This window comes from Dendrobates tinctorius, unplaced genomic scaffold (assembly GCF_039654945.1).
Source record: "Dendrobates tinctorius isolate UK_male_01 unplaced genomic scaffold, ASM3965494v1 ptg000056l, whole genome shotgun sequence".
NCBI lineage: Eukaryota > Metazoa > Chordata > Amphibia > Anura > Dendrobatidae > Dendrobates > Dendrobates tinctorius.
Genome location: NW_027361724.1, coordinates 18,030,854 through 18,052,835, shown reverse-complemented (window position 1 = coordinate 18,052,835; position 21,982 = coordinate 18,030,854). Strand labels below are relative to the sequence as shown.

The following is a 21,982-nucleotide window of genomic DNA, read 5'->3' as shown; positions in this document are numbered from 1 at the left end:
ACAGTGAGCCGCCATTTTGATGGGGCCTGCAAAGTTACTGACTGTCTTTGCATGTAAAGTCTGGATCAGAACAGGCCATCAATCAGCAGAAATGTGTCCTGGATTTCTGTGGAGCAGATGGTCCATCCATGTGTCTAAAACACAGCGCTCTATGTACAATCCCTGGCACTGAACAGGGTGCCCCCCACAGACCAGCACACTGCTCTCCTGAAATACTCTGTGCTGCACAGCACCCTGCTCCTTCCACCATATATCAGGCACCTGTCTCCTCACTTTCACACATCGCCAGGACAGGATCTGAGGAGAGGAATGGGGTCTTCAGTCACCGAGGATGGCAGGCAGCAAGGATTCTGGGAGCAGGGTGACAGCAGCACAGAGTATTTCAGGAGAGCAGTATCACACGGGATAGGATTAGATACACGGCTCAGCAGACAGCATCATACAGGATAGGATTAGATACACGGCTCAGCAGACAGCATCATACAGGATAGGATTAGATACACGGCTCAGCAGACAGCATCATACAGGATAGGATTAGATACACGGCTCAGCAGACAGCATCACACAGGATAGGATTAGATACACGGCTCAGCAGACAGCATCACACAGGATAGGATTAGATACACGGCTCAGCAGTCAGTATCACACAGGAGAGGATTAGCTATACGGCTCAGCAGTCAGTATCACACAGGAGAGGATTAGATCCACGGCTCAGCAGTCAGTATCACACAGGAGAGGATTAGATCCACGGCTCAGCAGTCAGTATCACACAGGAGAGGATTAGATCCACGGCTCAGCAGTCAGTATCACACAGGAGAGGATTAGATACACGGCTCAGCAGTCAGTATCACACAGGAGAGGATTAGATACACGGCTCAGCAGTCAGTATCACACAGGAGAGGATTAGATACACGGCTCAGCAGTCAGTATCACACAGGAGAGGATTAGATACACGGCTCAGCAGTCAGTATCACACAGGAGAGGATTAGATACACGGCTCAGCAGTCAGTATCACACAGGAGAGGATTAGATACACGGCTCAGCAGGCAGTATCACACAGGAGAGGATTAGATACACGGCTCAGCAGGCAGTATCACACAGGAGAGGATTAGATACACGGCTCAGCAGTCAGTATCACACAGGATAGGATTAGATACACGGCTCAGCAGTCAGTATCACACAGGAGAGGATTAGATACACGGCTCAGCAGTCAGTATCACACAGGAGAGGATTAGATACACGGCTCAGCAGTCAGTATCACACAGGAGAGGAATAGATACACGGCTCAGCAGTCAGTATCACACAGGAGAGGATTAGATGCACGGTTCAGCAGTCAGTATCACACAGGAGAGGATTAGATGCACGGCTCTGCAGTCAGTATCACACAGGATAGGATTAGATACACGGCTCTGCAGTCAGTATCACACAGGATAGGATTAGATACACGGCTCTGCAGTCAGTATCACACAGGATAGGATTAGATACACGGCTCTGCAGTCAGTATCACACAGGATAGGATTAGATACACGGCTCTGCAGTCAGTATCACACAGGATAGGATTAGATACACGGCTCAGCAGTCAGTATCACACAGGAGAGGATTAGATACACGGCTCAGCAGTCAGTATCACACAGGAGAGGATTAGATACACGGCTCAGCAGACAGTATTACAGATATGCCCACACTGGTGAAACTTCCAGCCCCCCCAATTATACACTAGACTATGGGCTGTATAAGTCACTGTCCTCCTCAGACAGCCATAAAAGCTGTCATAAAAGGGAAGGTGTCAGATTACCGGAGATCACTGGGGCTGTGAGTGAGGAGGCAGAGACAGAGCAGAAGAACACAGTAGAGCAGGAAGCACAGGGCCGAGCCTGGAGTAAGCAGGACAGAGGAGCATAGAGGAAAGTCACCCGCACTCACCACTCTCCATCCTCCGGCTCCAGTGAGCGCTTCTCTCCTCTGCTGACCACCTTCTCCATATCTACAGCCTCTCCTCACAACACAGGACCCGTTATGCCACAAGTGGTCCTGTGATAGAGGGTAAGTGGAGCTCAGCCGGTAGCACTGGGCTACAGTAAAATGGCGCCCAGCCACACCTACAGCAGTGAATGGTGCAGCCCACAGGGGGGTGCCCAGTTCATTGCTAATGAGGCTGCATGGTGGGGTCGGGAACCGCCGCACGCCGCAGTCTCCTATGTCCAGGGATGGCCGTATTTGCAGACTGTATGAATCCTCCACAGATCTGCAAATCAAGATGGCAGCGCCCAGTGGCTACATTAAAACATTACTACAAACAAACCATAAATCCTAGTTAGTACATTTGCTGAAAAAACGTGTTTTGTTACTTACTCTTTTTTGCAAATTATATAAAATTGCGGGACCTTCCCTTTAAGAAGCATATTTGTTGTAGGGGCACTCAGAATACAATGGCCATCATATGTGTACATAGGGCATTATTACTTTCTAGGGGGGAAAATGCAGATACTGTTTTCTAGTGCATTTGCACAGTGCATTAATATTTTTTGGGGGCAATTTTACCATCTATAGGGCACAAAAGAGGCATTATTATGTGGGGCAGTAAGAGGGTTATTGTACCACACAGCAGGTGCAGTAATAGAGACAGGGCAGCGGCCCAGTGTTGGGGTATCAGCAGGATGCAGCTCTTGGGTCCTGGGTTCAAATCAAGAGCAATAAATAGGACTGAGCTGTAATACTGGACACAGCTGTGACTATATGTTATAGAGTCACCATGTGACAAGTGGGCCTGTAACGCCTTCACATGCCAGGGCTGAATTTTAGTCCCAGTCTGGCCCTGCCCCCAACACACACAGTCAGCCCTATCTTACAGGGCATAAAAATTAAATTTTGAAAATTGCAAAATTTTAAATTTTTTTTGCCATATTTCCATTTGTTGCATAAATAAACGCAAGTCATGTCCAAGAAATTTCACCACTACCATGAGGTACAATATGTCACGAAAAACATTCTCAGAATCAGCGGAATCCGTTAAAGCAGAGGTCTCATGCGGCCCCTGAGGCAGTCATCTGCGGCCCGCGGTGCACCACATGTCTCACCCCCTGAGGCAGGTAGAAGGGGGAAGGCACGCAGCCATCCAGGAGTGCGCGATGGCTGTGTGTTCTGTGTGCACAGGAAGCGGGGGTGAGGTCAGAGGAGAAGGAGGAGTCAGGGGGTCACATGATCAGGGGCCTCAGTGTATGCAGACCTCTGCTGTCTTTGTGCTGATTGTCATGGTGCTGGGTAAGTTTCTGTGTGGATCAGGAGGGGTTTACAAGGTGGATGTAGCAGAGCTGTGTGTGTACGAGGTGTACGGAGTGGAGCCGCGTGTGTGCGAGGTGTACGGAGTGGAGCCGCGTGTGTACGAGGTGTACGGAGCGGAGCCGCGTGTGTACGAGGTGTACGGAGCGGAGCCGTGTGTGTACGAGGTGTGCGGAGCCGCGTGTGTACGAGGTGTACGGAGCGGAGCCGCGTGTGTACGAGGTGTACGGAGCGGAGCCGCGTGTGTACGAGGTGTACGGAGCGGAGCCGTGTGTGTACGAGGTGTACGGAGCGGAGCCGCGTGTGTACGAGGTGTACGGAGCGGAGCCGCGTGTGTGCGAGGTGTACGGAGCGGAACCGCGTGTGTACGAGGTGTACGGAGCGGAGCCGCGTGTGTACGAGGTGTACGGAGCGGAGCCGCGTGTGTACGAGGTGTACGGAGGGGAGCCGCGTGTGTACGAGGTGTACGGAGCGGAGCCGCGTGTGTACGAGTAGTACGGAGCGGAGCCTCGTGTGTACGAGGAGTACGGAGCGGAGCCTCGTGTGTACGAGGAGTACGGAGCGGAGCCGCGTGTGTACGAGGTGTACGGAGCGGAGTCGCGTGTGAGCGAGGTGTACGGAGCGGAGCCGCGTGTGTACGAGGTGTACGGAGCGGAGCCGCGTGTGTGCGAGGTGTACGGAGCGGAGCCGCGTGTGTGCGAGCTGTACGGAGCGGAGCCGCGTGTGCGAGGTGTACGGAGCGGAGCCGCGTGTGTACGAGGAGTACGGAGCGGAGCCGCGTGTGAGCGAGGAGTACGGAGCGGAGCCGCGTGTGTGCGAGGTGTACGGAGCGGAGCCGCGTGTGTACGAGGTGTACGGAGCGGAGCCGCGTGTGTACGAGGAGTACGGAGCGGAGCCGCGTGTGTACGAGGAGTACGGAGCGGAGCCGCGTGTGTACGAGGAGTACGGAGCGGAGCCGCGTGTGTACGAGGAGTACGGAGCGGAGCCGCGTGTGTACGAGGTGTACGGAGCGGAGCCGCGTGTTTACGAGGTGTACGGAGCGGAGCCGCGTGTGTACGAGGACCGAGGTGTAGGTAGCGGAGCCGCGTGTGTACGGAGCTGAGCCGCGCATGTACGAGGTGTGTGGAGCAGAGCCGCGTGTGTATGAGATGTGCTTAGAGGAGATGTGCGTGTATTTTGGCATGGGGGGCCCCATAACTTTGTAGTTACGCCACTGCTCACATTAGAAGAGAGGAGTGCGCCGCTCCGTAGTGGCTGTGGTCCTGCGTGACGACATCCCTCTGGCGCTGTGTAATGACATCATGCCAGCGCGCAGAGAGTGGAGGCATGACTTTCCCCCCATTGCTGCATTGTGCAGGTGACAGTGGCTGTGCGTGTACAGCGAGATGATAGCACCGGCTGACATGCAGAGCCGACACGATCATCTGCTGAGGTAAGCTGTACATCGCAGCTGACATCCTATTTGAACGGCCACGATCGGTATTAGCGCCGATCGCGGCCATTTAACCCCTTAGATACCGCTATCAATTGTGACTGTATTAAGTTTGAAAGGAATGCGGCCCGCCAGCTTTATTTTTTTTTATGTGCGGCCCATTTACTCTGCCGAGTTTGAGACCCCTGCGTTAAAGCGTTCCAGAGTTATTACCTCATGAAGTGACAGTGGTCAGAATGGTAAAAATTGGCCTGATCATTAAGTTGCAAATTGGCTCTGTCACTAAGGGGTTAAAGTGACCAGACCATACAACCAAGTCATTACCATATACATTAAATGAACTCTAATTATCCACCTTGACCTCTTAAAACTTTTATAAAATGCCACAATGTCATTATTGCCATACAGTGTGATTGCGGAGTAGTTTCTACTGATTTGAACAGGGATAAATCGATAACAATAACCCATTTATCCCAGTATTACAGAAGAATAGATTATATGGATGGTTGGATGGGGAGGTAGATACACTACTGTAGGATAAATGGCCAGTATATAGGAGAGGACACTATAGACAATGTTACTATATATTCCAGTGCTGGGCTATTAATTTTCCCAAGGGGCTACATGAGAGACTGTGACTGTTGTGGAGGGCAGAACCAATAGGCTTAAATTCATTCTGCTCAATATTAATATTACAGTTGGCTACTGGCATTACTGTGATTGGACGGCCACATTGCGCCACTGGGTCTTAGGGCCCCATCACACATAGTGACGCACCAGCGATCCCGACAACGATATTACCTTGTTAGGATCGCTGGTGCATCGCTACACGATCGCTGGTGAGCTGTCAAACAGGCAGCTTCACCAGCGATCAGCACCAGCGACACAGAGTAACAAGCGACGCACATCGCTTAGTTACCCACTGTTTACCTTAGTTACCAGCGCGCGCCGCTTAGTTACCCACTGTTTACCTTAGTTACCAGCGCGCTGTTCGCTGATCGCTGGTCTCCCGCTTGTCAGACGCAGCGATGCGTGCTGGCCAGCAGGAGACCATCGATCAAAAAAATGTCCTGGCTATTTCAGGACGATCAGCGATAACCGGCAGGGGGGCCGGTCGCTGGTTAGTGTCACACACAGCGATCTCGCTGGTGAGATTGCTGTTGCGTAACAAAACTTGTGACTCGGCAGCGATCTCGCTAGCGAGATCTCTATATGTGATGGGGGCTTAATATAAGACACGATGATGTGATGCTCGGCATAATCTCCTCTGGAAGAATTTAAGGGAGAGTTGATCTAGGAGGGAGAGCTTAGATTAGAGCAAGCATATAGGCAGTGTTTAATTACTATTGCTGCACTTGTATACCGCTGCTACACCCTGAAAACAAAAGTCGTTTTCAGGGCTCCATACTGTGATTTCTCTAGTAAAACTGCTGTTATCTGCATTAAGTGTAGGGAGAGCTGGTGGAGGAGGGATAGTTTTGGATTAGAAGCATAAGGCAGGGTTTATTCCCTTACCCTCCTACCATAGGTATACTGCTGCTGTATCCTAAAATCAAAAGTCCTTTTCAAGGCTACATATTGTCTTTTCACCATTAATAACGGAAAATTCGCAAACATATATTATATACCTAATTTAAAAAAGCACAAGGCGTGGAGTAAGGGACAGGGAAGTTTACGTGACCTTTCCCGGCGCCTGCGAACTGCAGTTCTTTACTCTGCCCTCAACAGCAGAGGAGCCGAGGGAGAAGCAAGGAGGAGAACATCATTGTATGAAAATGGGAGGTGCCGGACCGCGACACCCACCGCCCCCGCCCCCCCGGTAAGTATAATCTAACGTGTTTTTCTTATCTTTCAGGTTACATCGGGGGCTTATCTACAGCATTACAGAATGCTGTAGATAAGCCCCTGATGGTGGTGACAGCAGCTGATAGGGAAAAATGGGGTGACGGATTCCCTTTAAGTCAACAAGTCAGGAGGTCCAGAGTATGGAAGTGGAACATGAGGTGGTGGACGATGAATTCCCTGACCCCATATGGGAAGGTCAGGCTGTATTGAACACTAGGCACTGGAGGGCAGGTGCCTAGGGTGCTGGGCTGCAGGGGGCGGCACCAAGACATGGAAGAGAATGTTTTTGTTTTGTTTTTTTAACCTCCCCCCCTCCATTAGGCAATCCATGAAATCTGTTGTCTTTTCGGAGTGGGGGGAGGGTCATTGTCAGGAGGGGGCAGGGGCGCATCTCCATATTGTGCAGCATCATGGGGGAGTGGGATTAGCAGCGTGCACACGTGGCTGCAGCCATGGCCGTCATCAGCAGTGTGCACGCAGTAGTGAGAGGGGGCAGCTCCTGGCACACAACTAAGGCTACTTTCAGACTAGCGTTCTGAGGCGCAGCACAGGGCCGCCGCTAAGCTCCACCCCATCCGCGCCTCCTCTGGTCAGCTCCTATGATCGCATGACACTGCATGCGATCAGCGTACCCTATATTTAGCATTGGGTACCCTGGCCTGTAGTGCGAATATAAAAATGGCTATTTTTGAGTCCATATTGAAATATACAGAATGCATTCAGACCATGACAGAGCTGCATTTCTGGTCAAACAGTTACAGACCAAGACAATGCTCATCTTGAGAACTATTGTTTATTACCTGAAACCATTTCACTTCACAAACAGTTCTATGTTTATCTATATTTGTTGTTTGTCAATGTAAAACATTAAGGTTTATTTAACCTCTGTCTGTGGTGGTTTTATCTAAAACCATGTGGCTTTTCTATTGTAAGGGTTTATGACCCATTGTCTGATGATGCCATGTTATCAGTTTCATCCAATCTTGAAAGCCAGCCACTTGAAGAGATGGGATGAAGCTAAAGTTACACATAAGTGTAATTTAGTATATAAGGCCAGAGAAACATGACTAAGACAGAAGCACAACTTGGATACCTATACACACATGTACAGTGTTGATACCTGCATAATTGGGGACGCCCATGCAGAGTATTGAATCTCCCAGGGGTTCTCTTTCTTGGCATTGCTTCTCTGATATTCCAAACGGATGATGTTTAAAAGCCTCTTGGTGATTGATGATGTGAGTATATTGTATATAGTTAACCTTTATATGTATTCAATCTTTATATGTACTTAACCTGGACCCGTAGAAGCGAGCAATCGCGTAACAGCCGTTGTCCGGTACCTCCCTCCCCTAGCATTCCTCTAACGTCCTGCATGTCCACATATCTGTTGATGGAATTCATGTGAAATAAAGACGCACAGTTTTTCAGCTTCATTGGTGAATGCTGCATATTCTTTCTTTTTTCATTTCATATTGAAATATTCATGTTTTTTCATGCAAGCACCTTCTGTTTTTGACAGAAATATATACCGCAATACTTCAGATAAATAGCTCCGTCTGGTAATGTGGTGATTTGTGTGCCCTAGTTTGCTGTTCATCTGTTTGCTCTTTGCTGGGGTACTGTATATAGTTAACCTTTTTATATGTATTAAATCTTTATATGTACTTAACCTTTGTCTCTTAAAATATACAAAAGTATATGCAATCATACTATTTAATATAATTCCTTTAATTTTGTGCTTTGTAATAAAATTGCTGTATATCGCAAGTAGTAGCCTTCTTTAAAGCCGTATCCAAACCTTAGTGTTAAAAACTTGGCAATACATGGCCGTTCGCTGGTATGATTTTGCCGGCGCTTGCGCCCTTTTGGCGTTGCGCCGAGCGCACAAAAACGCACCGTGTTGCATTTTGATAGATTTATGGGATAGATAGATATGGGATACATGGGCGGACATCCTGCCGGTTCAACCCGTGCGACTGCATCGGGGCCCAGAGCCTCCAGGGGGCCCTGCAAGGCGGCTAATGATGAGGACAATCTGGCCCGAGACTCTGGAGGCCCCTGGCCAGATTGCCCTCATGTGCAGCGGCAGGCAGGGAGCGATCCAAGCAGCTCCACTGCCTGCAAGAGAAAATAGCAGGAACGGAGCTACAAGGATCCATCCTGCTTCCTGCCCGGAGGCCGCGCTTCCTGTCTCTGACACAGAGAGGAGCGCGCCGCTGAATGACGTCATCATTCAGCGGCCGCTGCTGTGCCAGAGTGAGGAAGCGCGGGCGATGCTGCGGACAGGTGAGAGGAGAGAGGTGGTGTCTGTCTGTGTGTGTGATTGTGTGTGTGTGTGTGTAGGTGGAGCCTGGCCCTGGAGGAGAGAAGGCAATGATATGATGGGGGCATGAGGAGAAGGCCGTGATGGGGAGAGAAGGGCATGATGGGGGTGATGGAGAGAATGCATTAATGGGATCATGGGAGTGATGGAGAGAAGGCAGTGATGGGGTGATGGAGAAGGCAATGATGGGGGAAGGCAATGATGGGGGTGATGGAGAAGGCAATGATGGGAGTGATGGAAAGAAGGCCGTGATGGGTTGACGGCGAATGCCATGATGTGGTGATGGGAGAAAGCCATGATGGGATGATGGAGAAGGCAATGATGGAAGTGATGGGGTGATGGAGAAGGCCATGATGGGGGTGATGGAGAAAGCCATGATGGGAGTTATGGGGAGAAGGCAATGATGGGAGTGATGGGGGAAGGCAATGATGGGGGTGATGGAGAAGGCAATGATGGGAGTGATGGGGAGAAGGCAGTGATGGGGTGATGGCGAAGGCCATGATGTGGTGATGGGAGAAGGCCATGATGGGGTGATGGAGAAGGCAGTGATGGGAGTGACGGGGAGAAAGCAATGATGGGAGTGATGGAGAGAAAGCAATGATGTGAGTGATGGGGAGAAGGAAATGATGGGGTGAAGGAGAAGGCCATGATGGGGGTGCTGGAGAAGGCAATGATGGGAGTGATGGGGAGAAGGAAATGATGGGGTGAAGGAGAAGGCCATGATGGGGGTGCTGGAGAAGGTAATGATGGGGCTGATGGGGAGGGCAATGATGGAGGTGGTGGAAAGGGCAATGATGGGGTGGTGGGGTGAAAAATAAATGATAATGTGGGTGGTGGGGGAGAATGCAATGATGGAGGTGGTGGAATGGGCAATGATGAGAATGGGAGTGGTGGGGGAGAAGGCAAAGATAGTGGTGGTGGAGAAGGCAATGATGGAGGTGGTGAAGATGTCAATGATAGGGTGGGAGAGGGGAAAATAATGGGATGCAGGGGGGAGGAGGACAATGAGGGGTGATTGGGATGGGAGGAAGGGGGACTTATAATGGCCTTAGGAACAAGGGGAGGTGGAGGAAGACATTATCACTTATTATGTCTAACACAGTCCCTTAGTATATAATGTACTCACTTACTATGTCTAACACAGTCCCTTAGTATATAGTGTACGTACTTATTATGTATAACACAGTCCCTTAGCATATAGTGTACGTGCTTATTATGTATATCACAGTCCCTTAGCATATGTTGTACTCAATAATTCTGTATAACACCATCCTTAGTTACATATTTTCCTCTTTTATTGTGTATAACACCATCCCTTATTACGTACCATCCTCTCTAGTTACAGTATATATGGTGCCGTCCCTTATTATACAGCTTCCTCTGCTGTTATGTATAGTGCTGTCTCTTGCATAGTGTATTCTTGTTAATTTTGCTATTCACAGTGCCCTCTTTTATAACATGGTCCCCTCTCTTTTTAGATATAAAATGACTGCTGATCGAGGAGCCGGTGACCAGACTACAAGTCCATCAGCTCCTCCATTAGAAAGGAAGCTTTCCCATGCTCCATCAGCCATCATTGCATTATACAGCTAACAAGACAGGACGGTATGTAATAAAAAACAGGGCTCTATATAATCCAATATGTAAGGGATGGTGCTGTACATAAAAAGAGAGGGCACTGTAAAAGGGACAGCAATATACATAATAAAGGAGACTATGTAATATGTATGCGTGTGTGGCTATATATATACAGTGGGGAAAAAAAGTATTTAGTCAGTCAGCAATAGTGCAAGTTCCACCACTTAAAAAGATGAGAGGCGTCTGTAATTTACATCATAGGTAGACCTCAACTATGGGAGACAAACTGAGAAAAAAAAATCCAGAAAATCACATTGCCTGTTTTTTTTTCATTTTATTTGCATATTATGGTGGAAAATAAGTATTTGGTCAGAAACAAGCAATCAAGATTTCTGGCTCTCAGACCTGTAACTTCTTTTTTAAGAGTCTCCTCTTTCCTCCACTCATTACCTGTAGTAATGGCACCTGTTTAAACTTGTTATCAGTATAAAAAGACACCTGTGCACACCCTCAAACAGTCTGACTCCAAACTCCACTATGGTGAAGACCAAAGAGCTGTCAAAGGACACCAGAAACAAAATTGTAGCCCTGCACCAGGCTGGGAAGACTGAATCTGCAATAGCCAACCAGCTTGAAGTGAAGAAATCAACTGTGGGAGCAATAATTAGAAAATGGAAGACATACAAGACCACTTATAATCTCCCTCGATCTGGTGCTCCACGCAAAATCCCACCCCGTGGGGTCAGAATGATCACAAGAACGGTGAGCAAAAATCCCAGAACCACGCGGGGGGACCTAGTGAATGAACTGCAGAGAGCTGGGACCAATGTAACAAGGCCTACCATAAGTAACACACTACGCCACCATGGACTCAGATCCTGCAGTGCCAGACGTGTCCCACTGCTTAAGCCTGTACATGTCCGGGCCCGTCTGAAGTTTGCTAGAGAGCATTTGGATGATCCAGCGGAGTTTTGGGAGAATTTCCTATGGTCTGATGAAACCAAACTGGAACTGTTTGGTCGAAACACAACTTGTCGTGTTTGGAGGAAAAAGAATACTGAGTTGCATCCATCAAACACCATACCTACTGTAAAGCATGGTGGTGGAAACATCATGCTTTGGGGCTGTTTCTCTGCAAAGGGGCCAGGACGACTGATCCGGGTACATGAAAGAATGAATGGGGCCATGTATCGTGAGATTTTGAGTGCAAACCTCCTTCCATCAGCAAGGGCATTGAAGATGAAACGTGGCTGGGTCTTTCAACATGACAATGATCCAAAGCACACCGCCAGGGCACCGAAGGAGTGGCTTCGTAAGAAGCATTTCAAGGTCCTGGAGTGGCCTAGCCAGTCTCCAGATCTCAACCCTATAGAAAACCTTTGGAGGGAGTTGAAAGTCCGTGTTGCCAAGCGAAAAGCCAAAAACATCACTGCTCTAGAGGAGATCTGCATGGAGGAATGGGCCAACATACCAACAACAGTGTGTGGCAACCTTGTGAAGACTTACAGAAAACGTTTGACCTCTGTCATTGCCAACAAAGGATATATCACAAAGTATTGAGATGAAATTTTGTTTCTGACCAAATACTTATTTTCCACCATAATATGCAAATAAAATGAAAAAAAAACAGGCAATGTGATTTTCTGGATTTTTTTTTCTCAGTTTGTCTCCCATAGTTGAGGTCTACCTATGATGTAAATTACAGACGCCTCTCATCTTTTTAAGTGGTGGAACTTGCACTATTGCTGACTGACTAAATACTTTTTTGCCCCACTGTATATATATATATATATATATATATATATATATGTGTGTATGTATATATAATATATAAAGCTCAATGTGTGTGTGTATGTCCGGGATTGGCATCTGCACTGTCGCAGCTACAGCCACAAAATTTTGCACAGTCACATGTCTGGACCCCGAGAGCGTCATAGGCTATGTTGTGAGGCGAAATTTTAACCCCACGCGTTCAAATTCACCAAACAATTTTGCCCCTATGTACATAATGGAGAAAAAGTGTATGCATGTATGTATGTTTGTGTGTATGTCCGGGATTGGCATCTGCACCGTGACAGCTACAGCCACAAAATTTTGCACAGTCACACGTCTGGTCCCCGAGAGCGTCATAGGCTATGTTGTGAGGCGAAATTTTAACCCCGTGCGTTCCAATTCACCAAACAATTTTGCCTATTATGTTTATAATTTTTATGGTGTTATCGTCCTGTAAAGCTGCAAATAACACAATTTATTACCGTGCCAACACAGACCACCCTCTGACACAGACTGCAGGGGGAGCCCAGTATCACACAGGATAGGAGTAGATACACGGCTCAGCAGTCAGTATCACACAGGATAGGATTAGATACACAGCTCAGCAGTCAGTATCACACAGGAGAGGATTAGACACATGGCTCAGCAGTCAGTATCACACAGGAGAGGATTAGACACACTGCTCAGCAGTCAGTATCACACAGGATAGGATTAGATACACAGCTCAGCAGTCAGTATCACACCGGATAGGATTAGATACACAGTTCAGCAGTCAATATCACACAGGATAGTAATAGATACACGGCTCAGCAGACAGTATCACACAGGATAGGATTAGATATACAGCTCAGCACACAGTATCACACAGAATAGTATTAGATACACGGCTCAGCAGGCAGTATCACACAGAATAGGATTAGATACACGGCTCAGCAGTCAGTATCACACAGGATAGGATTAGATACACGGCTGAGCAGTCAGTAACACACATGATAGGATTAGGTACACGGCTCAGCAGTCAGTATCACACAGGATAAGGTTAGATATACAGCTCAGCAGATGGTTTCACACAGTATAGGATTAGATACACTGCTCAGCAGTCAGTATCACACAGGATATGATTAGATACATAGCTCAGCAGTCAGTATCACACAGGATAGGATTAGGTACACAGCTCAGCAGTCAGTATCACACAGGATAGGATTAGATACACAGCTCAGCAGTCAGTATCACACAGGAGAGGATTAGACACATGGCTCAGCAGTCAGTATCACACAGGATAGGATTAGATACACAGCTCAGCAGTCAGTATCACACAGGATAGGATTAGATTCACAGTTCAGCAGTCAGTATCACACAGGATAGTAATAGATACACGGCTCAGCAGACAGTATCACACAGGATAGGATTAGATACACAGCTCAGCACACAGTATCACACAAAATAGTATTAGATACACAGCTCAGCAGGCAGTATCACACAGAATAGGATTAGATACACGGCTCAGCAGTCAGTATCACACAGGATAGGATTAGATACACGGCTGAGCAGTCAGTAACACACATGATAGGATTAGGTACACGGCTCAGCAGTCAGTATCACACAGGATATGATTAGATACACAGCTCAGCAGATGGTTTCACACAGGATAGGATTAGATACACTGCTCAGCAGTCAGTATCACGCAGGATATGATTAGATACACAGCTCAGCAGTCAGTATCACACAGGATAGGATTAGATACACGGCTCAGCAGTCAGTATCACACAGGAGAGGATGAGACACATGGCTCAGCAGTCAGTATCACACAGGATAGGATTAGATACACGGCTCTGCAGTCAGTATCACACAGGATAGGATTAAATACACAGCTCAGCAGTCAGTATCACACAGGACAGGAATAGATACACGGCTCAGCAGACGGTATCACACAGGATCGGATTAGATACACAGCTCAGCAGACAGTATCACACAGAATTGGATTAGATACACAGCTCAGCAGACAGTATCACACAGAATAGGATTAGATACACGGCTCTGCAGTCAGTATCACACAGGATAGGATGAGATACACGGCTCAGCAGTCAGTATCACACAGGATAGGATTAGATACACGGCTGAGCAGTCAGTAACACACATGATAGGATTAGGTACACGGCTCAGCAGTCAGTATCACACAGGATAGGATTAGATATACGGCTGAGCAGTCAGTAACACACAATAGGATTAGATACACAGTTCAGCAGAAAGTACCACACAGGAGAGGATTAGGTACACAGCTCAGCAGACATTATCACACAGGATAGGATTAGATACACAGATACACATGTTGTTTTTCAAAAGGCTGAAAATAAAATACTATCAATACTTGTGTAATCATTTAATTAATTTGTGTTGCAAATCTGTAGTGTTGAATATATGATGTGAAATGTTTTTATGTGCAATATATTCATTATAATTTGTTATAGCTAACCTCAGTTGGTTACTATACCCAGGCAACGCCGGGCTCTTCAGCTAGTATATATAATGTGTGTGTGTGTATATATATATATATATATATATATAATATTTATGTATATATTTAGCTTTGTCGCCATAAAAGGAAGGGGGCCCAGGCACATTTCTTGCACTGGGGCCCCAAGCTGTCAGTGTCCTCCCCTGATGGGATAGATAGATTGATAGATAGATAGATATGGGATAGATAGATGCATAGATATATCTATCCATATATGTATAGATATATCCATAGATATATCTATACATATATCCATAAATATATCCATAGATATATCAATAGATATTTCCACAGATATATCCATAGATCTATCCATATCCATGTTTATTAATGAACAATATGCTTCATTTAAAAAAAAAAAAAATGGTGTGGGCTCCCGCGCAATTTTCTGTGCCAGAGGGGGAAAGCCGATGGCTGGGGGCCAATATTTGTAGCCTGGGAAGGGGGTAATACCCATGGCCCCTTCCCAGGCTTTGAATATCAGCCCGCAGCTGTTTGCATATCCTTTACTGGCTATTAAAATAGGGGGACCCCCCAAAAAATGAAGTGGGGTCCCCCTATATTTTATAGCCAGAAAAGCCTACGCAGACAGCTGCGGGCTAATATTCATAGCCTAGGAAGGGGCCAATGATATTGGACCCCCCCTGGCTACAAATACCAGCCCGCAGCCGCCCCAGAAATGGCGCATCTATAAGGTGCGTCAATTCTGGAACTTAGCCCCTCTCTTCCCACTCCCGTGTAGTGGTGGGATATGGGGTAATAAGGGGTTAATGTCACCTTGCTATTGTAAGGTGACATTAAGCCCGGTTAATAATGGAGAGGCGTCAATAAGACACCTATCCATTATTAATCTTATATAAATAAAGAGTTAAAAAACCACACACATAAGAATTAAGTATTTTAATTAAATAAAACACAACACCGTTTTCATATTTTTATTGCACGCCCACATCCAAACGACACCTTCGGTCTCCTATAATGAAAAGTAAAAAAATAAAGCAACTGTATACTCCCTGTCCGACGCAGTCCAATTAATAACAAGTGTCCCACGACGATCTCCCCTACAGAACAGTGACATCAGGTGATGTCACTGCTCTATAGGGCCTCCCAGTGATGAACTGACAGGAGTGTTGTGAATTCTCTCTCTGGCTTCCCTCTGGTGATTACTGAAGATAGTGGAGCTGGTCAGATTGAGAGTCCTCTTTCTGTGCTCCCTCTGGTGGTTACTGGAGGTAGTGAAGCTGGTCTGATTGACAGAGGCCTGCCACCTGATAATGAGGAAGACGATTGGAGATCTGGGGTTTCTGATTGGGATTTAAGACAGTTGACTCCCTCTATCAATGCTGGTGATTTTGTTCTTGTGCCTCCTGAGGTCTGATGTCTCCTGCTCTTTCCATGCATGTTCAGCTAAGTGGTTCATTTGCTATTCTGTTTGCATTTGATCTGGTTTTGTTTATCTCTGCTTTGTGCGGGTCAGCTAGCTCCAGCTGTGGCTGTGCTGAATCACCGCCCATATGTTACTGCATGTACCAGTTTGTTTTGTCCCCTTTTTTATTGGTCCCTTTTTACTTTGCTTTCAGAATATACCAGAGTGCTGATTAGTGGGGGCGAAGTCGTGCAACTTCAGTGTTTTTGTGCAGCAGATGTGTTGGACTTTTTTGCAGGGTTTTTTGCGTGATTGCAGACAGTGTCTTTCCTTTCCTGTCCTGTCTAGTCAGTGTGGGCCCCATAGTTTGCACAGTCAATTTTTCTGCCTGCGTTTGTGTTTTCATCTTGTCTCACCGACAATATATGTTTGGGGGCTATCTATTCCTTTGGGGTCTGCTCCGGGGCAGTTTAGATTTCCCCTTTCTTGCTTTAGGCTTAGTTAGCTCTCCGGCTGTGCCGAGGCGTCTAGGATCATCGTAGGTACGCTCCACGGCTACTGCTAGTTGTGTGGACAGGATCAGGGGTCTGCATCCGCTTAGTTACCAACCTCTCTGGTTTTCTGTGGCTTAGCCTGGGCCTGCTATCCTCAGCGGTGACCCATTCATAACACAGGAGACAATGCCTCCTGCAGTGCATCACTGAGGTACCTGAGTTCAGGCTCTCACTTTACAGCAATGCTGCATGAGAATTAGTGTTAGGATTACGGGACCTCTTTCCCAGCGGCAGAGGGATATACTCTGCAGAGGATTAGATCCGCTGTCAGTTCATCGTAAAAGCCCCTGTATAGCACTGACTTACCCGATGTCAGTGTTCTACACCGGAGATCGTCGTGGGACCCTCGTTATTAACTGGACTGGAAAGGTAAGTATAGGTTTGTTTATTTTATTTTTATTAAAGGAGACGAGGGCTTCGGGGAATTAGTTGATTGGTAAGTATGTACTCTATGTTATGTTGTATGTTATATGTTGTATGTTCTGTATGTTTTTTGTTTGTTTTTTTATATTCAACACATTAATTGATGATGGGACTACTACTGTTCCATCATTGGCTAATGTGTCACTCACTGTCAGTGTAGCACTCTCTTCACTCCGGCTTCCAGTCCCAAAGAGCCGGTTTTCCCGCACGTTTGCCCCACTCCTTAAGGTATGATACTAATTATTGGCTTTTTCTTAAAAAATAGAACTGAATCTAATATAACAGAGTGGGAGACAGGCTCTGACTCTGAGGTCCAAGTGGACCCAGTTGGTGAAGGGGAAGAACAGGCTGGACCATCATCCCATCAAGTTAGCAATCACCATCCACCACCACCAGCATGGCCATCTGCAGGACAGGAGGCAAATCAAGAAGAGGAGGACCGTGGGCAGAGTAGCAGCCCAACCCTCCCACTTGATACCTCACCACAGGCTGCAGTAGTGTCACTGCCTGAGCGATGCAAACTGGATACCAAACGCCAAGTGGATACTGGGGTATTGAACTACCTGTCCGGCACTTCAAATGATGATGGGGAAGAGGCATATGCCCGGAGTCTGGCTCGCTATCTACGCACAATACCCCGAGAAGTCAGGCTGTGGGCCAGAGGTGCTCTACAAATTGTAATAGATGCCTGCACCCCACCCAATAACCCAACTCAGATCTTGGCTTATCTAGACAGATGCCAACTTTCACCGGCAAACCGTCTCCAAATGCCTGTGCCACCAGAGGATAACACTAGACCTGAAAGTGATCCCCTTCCACGCGTAGTCCATCCCCACAACTACCTCAAGGTGTTAGCCAACACCGCCCACAACATGGGCATGTATATCCTCCTGCAGTACATCACCAGTATGGCCACTTGACCATACCCAGTGGAGGAGAGTGACCACTACATTGGTATGGTCAACATGGACATTCTGGGGTGTATCCGCACATGGGCCCTGTCAATGCCCTTGAGCATGTTCCGCATTACCAAAGTGGACAGTACCAGCATGTTCCACCCCAAGTACCTTCCATGCTCCATCATGCCGCCTCAGCCACCAATCAGCATCATGGCCAATTAGGCCAACAAAGTACCGAAAACACTCAGGCTGCTGCTCCACCATCTCCACCACCTACATATATAAATTTGTGAGTGTTTTTTTGCCTTGGTTTTATAATTTTGTGTTAAAAATTTTCTTAGTATTGTTTGCTTTTGTCAAACTTTCTTTCTGGCCTCAAATACAGGCCATATTTGCCATATGACATTAATATGGTATGTTAACTACTACAATTTATGCAAGTAAAAAGCGTAAAGTCAATATGGTTTTCTAGTTTTTTTAATGTTTAGATGATGCTTGGAATGTCTTATTTGAGACATATTATATTTTTGGGTAAAAAAAAGGGAAATTTACCAAAATTTTGTGTTTAGCACACACACACCCAAACAAATCATAACATAGACAATGCATTGTCTTGCTAAGGAGTATATCCCTCCGGCAAAGCAAAATAAGTAGCGAAGACATCACGCACTTTAAGTCCAGATGGTGGCCGACGTGTTTGATGTCCATGTTGAGTAGGCCCGACAGTATTTACACCAGCAACATCATAAGCTTTGTTGGCAAGACAGTCATGTTTTCGGGTAAAGTTGTGTAGTACCACACATGCTTTTATAACTTGATTTACATTTTGTTCGCTTAGTTGGATTGCAGACTGCAGAACCCACCATTTGGCAGTGAGAATGTCAAAGGCACACTCCACCAGGCGGCGTGCATGGGATAGGCGGAAATTAAAAATTCTGCGCTGGTGGTCCAGCGTTCACCTTGGATAGGGCCTAATGAGGATCCTGGTTAACTGAAAAGCCTGATCACCAAACATCACATAAGGCACTGGTTCTAGATTAGACCCTGGTAGCTGACGTGGGGGTGGAAGATCCAACTGACAATGCCTGAAATGGTGGATTTACCGAGTAAGAACTCAAGGTGTAGGCCCGCATAGGATAGCCCAGTGGACAGAAAGCTAGAGGCACAAATAAAAAAAAATTAGGATCTAAAAAAAATCTTAAAAAGCCCCACAACATTTTAAGGTTGGTAGCATACCGTAAAGTCAGTAGAAGACGCTCCTCTGCCGAAATAGCTTGCACATCACAGTGTTCTTGTACGTGATCCCAGAGCGCACAGTTTCGAGAAGATCAAATGTGGGCAAGCTCATCCTGCAATATTGATAGAACATGTCTGGATGGCTGCGTAGTGAAGCATACAGACGGTGAAAATGGCCTTTTGTCACCCGTTGTCTCAAAAGTGGATGGACCCACATTCTTCTTGTCCGCCTCCTCAGATCAACAATCACTGGGTAAGGCTCCCCGAAACGTTGGTGCAAAACCCAGTATAAAAGAACCTGCTCAGTGGTGTTAAAGGTTAGCCTGTATGACATGTTGCACACAAGTCAGCTCGAGAAACACAACAGCAAACTAGGAGGAGAAGCTGACTTGGTGGTCAACCAATAAATAGCCTAAAACATTAATTTAAAATTATTTTCAGCTCAGAAATCAATCATTTGCTCGTTTTTCAAGCCGGCGAGAAGATCTCGTCATACGGATGCCATACGGATGTCACACGGATCCTTAGATGCAAGGAAATCGCATCATCGCATTTAAAATGAATTATATACGGATCTACATACGGAAAACAGTTGTGCAATTATTGCATTACAAAATCGGACTGATTTTTTTACACGTTGTGTGTGACTCCGGCCTAAGAAGAATATGATTTTAAAACCTTCCTAATAAATGTGAGTTTTATCTTTTGTCACTAATTTTGGTGCTGGAGACCCCCTCTTTTTTCCTTTGGATTTGGATTTACAGCACCAGTTGAACCGCACTGGACATCTCCTGGCATCAGACCGCTTATGGACTATATGGACACTGATGTATGGTAGGCTGAATATTTTCTCCTTCGTCTCATTGGGGGACACAGGTACTGTGGGTGTATGCTACTGCCACCTGGAGGCTGACACTAAGTGAACAAAAAAAGGTTAGCTCCTCCTCCGCCACATACACCCTTGCCCCAATCGCGGGCGGAAACCAGTTTTTTGCTTAGTGTCCTGTGGAGGCACACACGTCTGCATGTCTCCAGACTTTTATTTATTTATTTTTTCCTTTTTCTTTTTACTATGAAGATAAGACAGGGGCGACGGACCCTATTGAAAGGGGCCGATCTCCCCAAACCATCAACGGGCGAGCACACGTTGAGTATCGTCTCCGCGTATCCTTTCCCGCACCGTGGGACATATCTGAGCCGTTTTTCCCCAGACTTCTATTTTTTTTTTTATTTTTTATTTTGTGAAGAAAATACCGGGGCAACAGATCCTATTGAAAGGGTCCGATTTCCCCAAACTATCAACGGGCGAGCACGTGCGAGTGTCCCTCCACGTATCCTCTCCCGCGACGTGGGAGATTATGCCAGACTTAGCCCTGTCCACCCCTAGGTATAGAAACCGTCGGCTTGTACAGAGGCACAAGACTGGTCTGCGCGGCCCCTACTGCTCCACCAACGCTAGATGGCGGTGCTGCAGGGCGGCGGACGGTCCCTCTCCTCACCCTGGAAGTTGGACGGAGCTAGGGTGCCTGCACCGTCCAGAAGATTACCCCCTTCCCTCTACCTGGAATTGTCATGAGGATCTCCTTCGTCAGGTATGGAGGGCTGGGGAGGGTCCTGCGGCAGCGTTCGGAGGGCGTCAGGCATCAGAGGAATGCAGGTGAAAAAGAGGATGTCAGCCCCGGCCCCCTTCCCTACCCCGGCGTAGTCGCCGAGTTCTGGTGCCGATTCCAGCGCCCATAGAGTGCGGGGTTTCCTGCACACATCCACCACACGGCCGGCAGGCAGATAAAAAATTTAGTCCGCGGCTTCGGCCGAGACTAGGCCGCGGGTGGAAGTCCCGCCCCCGGTGTGACGTCATTTCCGGCGCCCGCCCCCCGCGACTAGGGCGGACGCCAAACAAATTGAACTCCCGGCTTCAGTGCAGGGTGGGCCGCGACTGGAGGAGGACATCTCGGCCTACCCAGAGGAGAAAGGACGCAAGGGAGCTCAGCAGCAGGCGGGGGGACACAGGATAGGGGTAAGTGTGACCCCGACCCTAGAGGCCGCGCTACGTGCAATAAAAGGGGGCTTTCCTCCTCCTTCCTCTCAACCCTCATAGTATAGATTGAGTCTGGCAGGCATTATGGCCGGAAAAGTAAAGTCACACACGTTCCTTTATGCCGCATGCATTTCCTGTGGGGCTATGTTCCAGCGTGCTCCCCTGCGACAGAGCCCAGTAGTCCGGATCCCCCCGGAATGGGCCTTATCGCTCTCGCGGTCTATGGCATCGCTGACAAAGGCAATTGAGACCCTTCAAGCCCCAGGTAGGGGCAGAGATGGCGGCTCGCCGGTCTGGGAGGGATCATCCACCTCACAAGAGCCTCCGGTCTGCAGGGGCCGCTCTCACTCTAGGCAGGTACAAAGGAAAAGAACCCACACTTCGTCTCCGGGCCCGTCCGGTGCCCCGGCATCTGTGAGCGCGGCGTCTCGTTCACCGTCACTATTATCCGGGAGCGAGCAGAGTTCAGGTTATGACGCAGACAAGCCCCTGGACCTAGATACTCCAGGGTGGCCATTGAAGCAGTCAATCAGAGTCTGGGAATCGAGGAAGACATCTCCCTGGCCTCAGGTCATAAGGAGGCCTGTAAGAGGGCCAAACGACCGCATAGAGTGTTTTGCACTCAACCGGAGTTCGAGGATATAGTGCAGCGTCATAGGGAACGACCGGACAGGCATTTCTCGGGCTAGAAAACACTGGAAGCAAGGTATCCGTTTGC

The 21,982-nt window shown here is 47.6% G+C and overlaps 1 long non-coding RNA gene across 1 annotated transcript; it reads left to right on the top strand.

The window, feature by feature from the left end:
* The first annotated feature begins 1,471 nt into the window (after positions 1 to 1,471).
* Positions 1,472 to 18,449, top strand: LOC141091827 (uncharacterized). Its single transcript, XR_012232589.1, has 4 exons — positions 1,472 to 2,043; positions 7,865 to 7,995; positions 10,361 to 10,487; positions 17,357 to 18,449. It is a non-coding gene; the product is annotated as an uncharacterized lncRNA (long non-coding RNA).
* The last annotated feature ends 3,533 nt before the right edge of the window (positions 18,450 to 21,982 follow it).